The sequence below is a fragment of the Pinus tabuliformis genome, chromosome Q, assembly GCF_031772625.1.
Source record: "Pinus tabuliformis cultivar Carrire ecotype Pingquan chromosome Q, CPIR1, whole genome shotgun sequence".
NCBI classification, from domain to species: Eukaryota; Viridiplantae; Streptophyta; class Pinopsida; order Pinales; family Pinaceae; genus Pinus; species Pinus tabuliformis.
Genome location: NC_142296.1, coordinates 784,365,516 through 784,373,341, shown reverse-complemented (window position 1 = coordinate 784,373,341; position 7,826 = coordinate 784,365,516). Strand labels below are relative to the sequence as shown.

Sequence of the window (7,826 nt, the reverse complement as noted above, 5' to 3'; positions counted from 1 at the left end):
AGAGCACTTGACAGTGAAGGTAGAGCACAAAGGAACTATTGATGTGAGCAGAAAGAGGAGATATGTTGCAAGTGAGCACAGAAGGCAAAGTGAAGAAGTTGAATCTGAAAACAACCATTTATTAGTATTTTACTTGTATGACTGTATGCCTCCATTTTCAATTTGAAATTTGTATGAAATTGTAGAACAACGGAAAAGGAAGGTTGGTGCCTGCATACTAAAGAGGTTGGTGTCTCTTGGCAAGTTGGTGCTTGCTAACCAAAGGGTGTCAGTGCCTCTTGTGAGTGGGTGCTCATAAAAAAAATATGTAATTAAGTGGGTGCTTAATTTAGATCATAAAAAAATGACAAATTTGTGGCTTTTTCCCTCTTGATTTCCACGTGAAAAACACTGTGTCAAATGTGTGTTGCTCATGTGCTTGTTGTTTGAATATGTGTGTCTGAAATATTGTTGGTTCACTGTTTTGTGAATGAATTCTTTCCCTAGTTAAAGAATATAAGAAGGGACTGTAATCATAATAAGAGAAAGAAAAAGAGTTTCTTAATTACTGATTCACCCCCCTCTCAACAATTCCTTATTTCAACATTTAACCTATCTGATTACAGAGTATAGCACCGCATTAAGTGGATATTTTTTCTTAAGGGTATTTGGTTTTCATTAAGGTCGTATTGAGATAGAAAGATATCATGTGGAAATGAGGGCTGACAATACATAAGCCAAGTAGAAGCGATGTAATTTTGGAGGTGTAGCAGTGATTGCAGATAGCAGAGAAAATTAAGTCTCATTTTGAATCTTTGGATCCAAATTACCACAGGAAGCCCCTTTGCACCGAGAGATATGATAATTATCTTGATGTTAAAAGATGATATCTGTTGTGACATCTCTCCAAATCTAGAGAAATACCAACAACTCAAATCTCGATATGGGTCGTTATAATTTGTGAGTGAAAATAGAGAGAGGTTTCTAGAGGAGTTTGTAGAAACCGACTATTACAATGACCTAAATGCCATCGAAAAGGTGCATCATTTGCCTAGAGAAGCATTTATAAATATAGATTGTAATGGTAGATCATATTTCTGTTTGTCTTATCATGAGGAAACGAATCCTTGTTCATAGCAACTTGACTACCAACGATTGGGCTCCTTATATTGTAGATGGTCAGGAAATCGTGAGGAGGGTTTCAATTTATGAATATTTGATTTTACTTAGTGAAGTGAGGTGATTTGTACCTTACCTTTCTGGTGCATCAAATTAGGGTTGTACTAACTCTGGCCCTAGTTTTTGGAATCGATTTGCAATAGTCCCACCCATGTATAATTTTTAAAAGATCTTCTTAATGATTAATAGATCCCTTGTCCGGGATGGATTTGTGATAAATCCTCTTATGAGATAGATTTAAGAGATTAATAGATCCTTGTTCTGAGATTTATGATATTAATTGATCCTTAGTCTGAGAATTTATGAAATTAATAGATCCCTCGTTTGAGACAAATTGATTTCATTAATAGATCCGTGATCTGATATTTATTAATAAACGTATCCTTGGTTGTGATTATTGATGGTATGGAATGGTTTCGTCGAAGCCCATCCGAAGCGATAAAGGTTTGGGTGTGGAGTCATTCATTAATTTACTGTGTAATGTGATCCAAAGCTTATGAAGATGTGTGATGGTTTTGTGTCGAAAGCCAAGAAATGTGCTATGATCGTACAGATTTCGGTGAATTTGTGAGTTATGTGGCTTGGATTTAATAAAACGTTATATGAATTTTGACTAGGTTTGGCTTGGATTTAAAGAAATTTATTTGGAGTTTTGAAAGAAAAATCCCAGACTGGATCCAATCGCGGCCTTTTCATTTTAACAGCTTATTAACAGATAAAATCCCGAATGCAACTTTATTGTTTTAGTTAGGCTGACATTGATTGCGAGTTTCTGAAATAAGGCTTAGGGTTTCATTTTCAGCCTGACTTGATTGACCAATCGTAAGAGTGATGGAATTGAGATTTGAAGGAACATTGCATAAATCTGGATTTCCATAAGAGATACGTCATTTCACCCTATCTCAGTGGGTTACCTAGATGAGCCTAGGATTCTCTTTTCTAAGGGAGGAGCCTTTGATATTCATTCTAGGTCAAATACGTCATCGAAATATCAAATTTCTTTCAACAGGTCGTACGAGGTAATCCTTTTCGAGAAAAAGTCTTTCTAGAATCAAATCAATGGAGGGTATTCTGGACATGATAAGTGCTTTGTCAGCTCCCTAGATAAATCCTATGTTTTCGCATCAAACGCGACTACAGGGAAAACAATACTATTTTTTTATTTTTATTTTGGGTCCATATATTTAAATTTTGTGGGGTATGATCTCATAGGAACCTGAGCGACTTGGCTACGAAGTATGGCGAGATATTTCTGCTAAAGAAGGGGTAGAGGAAACTGGTTGTGGTGTCATCATCAGAGCTCGCCAAAGAGGTGTTGCACACGCAGGGTGTAGAGTTCGGGTTGTGGACTCAGAACGTCGTGTTTGATATATTCACGGGGAAGGGGCTGGACATGGTGTTCTTGGTGTATGGGGAGCACTGGAGGAAGATGTCGCACATCATGACGATGCCGTTCATTAGCAATAAGTACGTCCAACAATACATATTTGTGTGGGAGGACGAGCTCAATTGTGGATTGGATGATATCAAGAAACGACTGAGGCGTCGACCATATCAGAAACTTGAAGACTCATAGAATGAGCTTATTATTTCATTATTAAACATTGAAATTTATAGATACATATCCGGGAGAATCAATAATAATCTCCGCCCGATCTCTGCCATCTTGAAATGATGTCTTAGCGACTTTCGCCGACTCACATTAAATTACATGAGGTGGGAAACAGTGGGCGGCGCCATTTGCGTAATTGTGATTAATGCTCTAACACCTCCCCTTAATCACAACGACCTAAACTTTAACTTGCCTCTTGGTCTAAGTCTCAGGTAGGCTTACAACAAAACATTTCATTTTTGTCTTCTTGTTAAAGGGTCCATGCTTGTTCATTTGTTGATGCAATTTCCTCTCCACCTTTATTGTCATAAGATAGTGATTGAGCTTCTCCTTTCTTGGTTGCAGGTTAACATTCTTTGTATTCAACATTGCTTCATGTTCTTGGGACTTATACTTGTCCTTAATGCTTGCAATTTCTTCAAGTTTTGTTGCTTCTTCCTGATTGTCAATATCTGCACACTCAAAAACAATGTTAGATTCATAAACAAAACCATATTGATTTTTGTCATCGTGATCTTTGGAAAGAGCTTCGCTTCCTTCATTTTTCTTTGCTGACATAGTTGATTGATTCATGTCTTCACCCTCTTTTGTCAATTCTTTTATTGCAGACATGTTGTCCTGCGTTTGATTTGTGTGTGGAGATAGGCAACTCTTCTCACCAAACAACAACTCATCAATAAGATGCTCTTCATGCATCATATTGAACGACTCATCATGAGATACATAATTGTCATCAAATTTGACTTCATAAATGTCTGTATCATAGAGAGTTTCCTTAATATCACATACTACTCTATTGTCAGCTAAAGACATACTTTCAACCTTAATCCCAGCTATGATGCTTTCAACACAATCATCTTTAGCAACAACTCCTTCATCAACTTCAGCGTTCTCACTACCCTCCATACTGTATTTCATTTCAAGAATATCCCAAAATATTTTTGCATCACATATTTCACCACAAAATATTTTCATCTAACGTTGATATGATGAGAAATAATGCTACTGCACGTTTACTTTTATCATTTTCATTTATGGAAATTCCTTTAACAAATTGCCATAGATCTACTGAACCAAACAATCCCTCCATTTTTATTGCCCAAAGTTTAAAACTTTTACCTGAGAAATTGGCAGAACTTGCATGAATCGTTTCAGTATTGCATTAGTGTCTTCAAATTCTTCTATCTGATTCAGATCTATTTTTGGTTGAAGCAATTCATATTCTTCTGCAACTATTGCCATTTCATTCTTTCTCCTCACCTATTTCAATTCTCTCCGACACTGTCTCCTCTGTTGACCCATCACTCTACCATAGAGTCAAATTCAAAATAATTTGTAGCTGAGGCTTCGATACAAGCTCCTTCACGCTGGGCAATGTGCTATCACACTTAAACCCCACCTTCACAGCATCACCAAATACACAACAAACTCAAAAACGAATGGATAGCTCTTCAATGGCACTTCAGCGCCACCTTCAAAGCATCTCCACACACAAAGATGTGCACTTTTCCAGTTGTTTGACCAACGATTAGCTCCTTTCCACAAGCAGATAACTCCACTTGCATCGACAATATATCCACACACATTCAAATACAGGTTGAACCAATATTTCACTGAGTTTGTGAGTTCGAGCCTCTTCTAGGCTCACTCACAGAATTTTACGCCATATTGACTTCAACACACCAAGAATTTAACATTGCTTTACGTATCATAGCCCAAGTATCTGCTCACAACGCAGTAGACAAAGTCACTTCACAAATTGTGGTTGCAAGCCGATTAGGGAGCCAATGCAGTACCTTGCGCACTGGTCAAATGTGCTTCTCCAATCAGCAATAGAGTCTCCTCCAAATGGTGTCTGTCTTCAGTGGCTTCACCTTCAACTCAACAATCTCTAATGCCTCCACGGAGCTCAACACTCATACAATATACTATGATGCCTCCACGGAGCTCAACACTCATACAATATACTCTGATGCCTCCACGTTTACCTCATCCTTAATCACAAAATTAGCACGAGGCTCCTTTTCACACTGGTCACCAAGGATTCTCTGCGATATTCTTGTTTCCTAGCAACCACACCATTATGATCGAATAGCAGCAGCGCTCTTAGAGTAGTGATTAAATACACAATGCTCTCACACAACTAGTAGTCTCTCCAACAAAGGCATCGACCAATTACACACAGCACAATCTCAAATTACACTACTCGGCTTTCCAATTACACGACTCGGCTTACACGATAAACTCAGCTCACCTCACCATCACAATGATATCTCCACACACACTAAGCCGAAACCCTTGGCTCTGATACCATATGAGAAACTTGAAGACTCATAGAATGAGCTTATTATTTCATTACTAAACATTGAAATTTATAGATACATACCCGGGAGAATCAATAATGATCTCCGTCGATCTCTACCGTCTTGAAATGATGTCTTAGCGACTCTCGCCGACTCACATTAAATTACATGAGGTGGAAACAGTGGGCGGCGCCGTTTGCGCAGTTGTGATTAATGGTCTAACACACCATGGGGATTGTGATCCGGAGGCCCCCGCAGCTCGTGATGTATAACATCATGTATAGGATAATGTTTGACATGCACTTTGAGAGCGAGGATGACTCACTCTTCCTCTACCTCAGGGCCCTCAATGGCGAGAGGAGCCACCTCTCCCAGAGCTTCGACTATAACTATGGTGACTTCATTCCTATATTTAAAGGGTACATGAAGATGTGCAAGGAGGTGAAAGAAAAGAGGTTGTCGCTATTGAAGGATTATTTTTATCGATGAGCGAAAGTAAGGATATAGCTTATTCAAAAGATGGTGTAAATATATTGAAACTGACCCATACATTTACAAATTTATTTTAATTTTATTTAAAAAGTAATAAAGGATTTTAAAATCTCTATAAAATAAATACCATAATCAATTAAAAGGTAATATTTTTAAAATAAGAGATTATTTTTTCCCTCGTTCCTCATTATCAAATTTTGGTTTCCATTTTTTTTCAATATTAACTTTTAATGTTTAAACTGTTGTTTTTTTAAGGGTGGTTCAGGGACACTGGATTACCGCTACATCCATTGAAAAATCTAGGCAGATCAACTCAAAGGGATCTAGCCATCGGGCAAACAAGAAAGGCCTAACCCCAGGGGCTTCGAGGAGATTTAACTCCATGACCTCCCAACTAGAGAGGTACTTAGTTACGAGAACTTGACCAACTGAGCTAACCCTTGGGGCTATTTAAACTGTTGTTTTTTTCGTTAAGCTTGGCAGGACCTTCTTTTTCTATTTATAAAAATCAAGTTTACACCACATATATGAGATAGGTGGCCTCACCTTGCCCAATGGGAAACCAAGTCTGTTGGCCACCTATCCTCATTATAAGCCATCCAAAAATAATATAGTATCATTCGTTCTAACCAATCTATATACATATAAATTTCATGATAAGAGTCTATATGTCTATCTAACATAAGCATGCATATTTAAAAGTAAATGCTACCTGCAAGAACAAAAACAAATGCCCAAGAAACTACATAATCCTGTTGGTCTTTTAAGGCTGACTCAACCGGTGCCAGGTCCTTGGCAAAGTCACCGGGCATCTTAGCTAGCTCAACGATGCATGGGATGTGTCTTTTGATTCTGTTTAGGCGGATATCTTGCTTGTGAAGCTAGAATTGGATCATTTGCAAGTCTTTTTTTATAATTGGGCATGTCCTAGAGAGTCAGTGCCATCCCCACTAAAATTTGCTCTATTTCTTTCCCCATAAGGCTCTTCATGAGCCAATATAGATAGAGGGTCTATTTAAACTAGGTGATTCTTCCTCTAGTATTCCTGGAATCCAGAATTACAGCCCGCCAATTCTCCATCTCCTCCTCGGATTCGCCTTCTTGTTTTATTCCCCCTCCTAATCTCCCAACATCTTCCAGATGCCAGCATTCGTTCCCTCTCTGTAAGCTTTCGTCACTTCACTAATGAGATGTTCTACAAGTTTCCTCCCACATCTTGGTTCCGAAGTGCTCGGGTCAGTTGCTGGAGTCGACTCCCTCCCCCTTCTCCTGCATCCTCTTCCTCTTGCAGGTTGAGCCATCTCTCCTCTATCCCTTGCCTGTTCACAAGCAAAATGGATTAGCTCTCGGTGCATTGTCTCATGCCTCTCTGGCTTAATTCGGGTGACCCACCCCTCATGTAGCCAGGCGCAATTGCCTCTGCCCAGGTGTGCCTTCCTTTCCTAAGTTTTCCCATGAGGTTGAGTCTTCCCATTCCCCTCTGACCGGTAAAGTTGTGCTACTCCTCTGCCACTCACTTTGCCATCGCTAATGCATTCCATTTGCCTCACCACCCACATTGTAGTACAGATTCTCTCGACTACGCACAAGAGGGGATCGCGTTTCCATACTCAGTTGACACTCATGGCTCTCACAGCTAGCCCATCGAGCCAGACCACAGTCACCCCCAGTCGAGGTGCCTTCCCCTACCCCTTTGTCCAATGCTGTTGTGCCACTCCTTTTCCCAGTAAAGCTACCTCACTCCTCTTCCACTCGCTCTATCATCGCTCATGCATAACCTCTACCTCACCACCCGCATTGAAATACAGGCTTTCTTGACCACGCATCATAGGAGCTTCTTGTTCCCATACCCAATCAACACTCATGGCTCTCACAACTTGCCCTCCAAGCTAGACTGCGATCACCCCCAGCTTGCGTTGGTCTCCCCGGCCATCCCCCCAATTTCTCTCCCCGGTCATCTCCCGAGCCCCCCAACCATAAACCAACAAAGTTTCCATAGTAAGGGACTTGAAAGACCAAGAAACATACCCGAGAACACTCCACTGATACCATCACTGGTAGCTCCACTTGCTTTCTCTCGCGCTCCTCCATCCACCCGCGATCACAACAATACTATTCTCCCTGTCCTGAATTCCTTCAAATTCCCACTCTATATTACCATATCGCTTCACCTGTCTTTCCTTGGCCGCCAAAGTATTGTTTTTATGTGAAAGAAATATAATATTTTAAAATTAAATTATTAATATTAGTATTTTTATATT

The 7,826-nt window shown here is 39.7% G+C and overlaps 1 pseudogene; it reads left to right on the top strand.

Annotated features, from left to right (window-relative positions):
• Positions 1–686: 686 nt before the first annotated feature.
• On the top strand, positions 687–1,222 carry LOC149221831 (uncharacterized; annotated as a pseudogene).
• Positions 1,223–7,826: the final 6,604 nt, after the last annotated feature.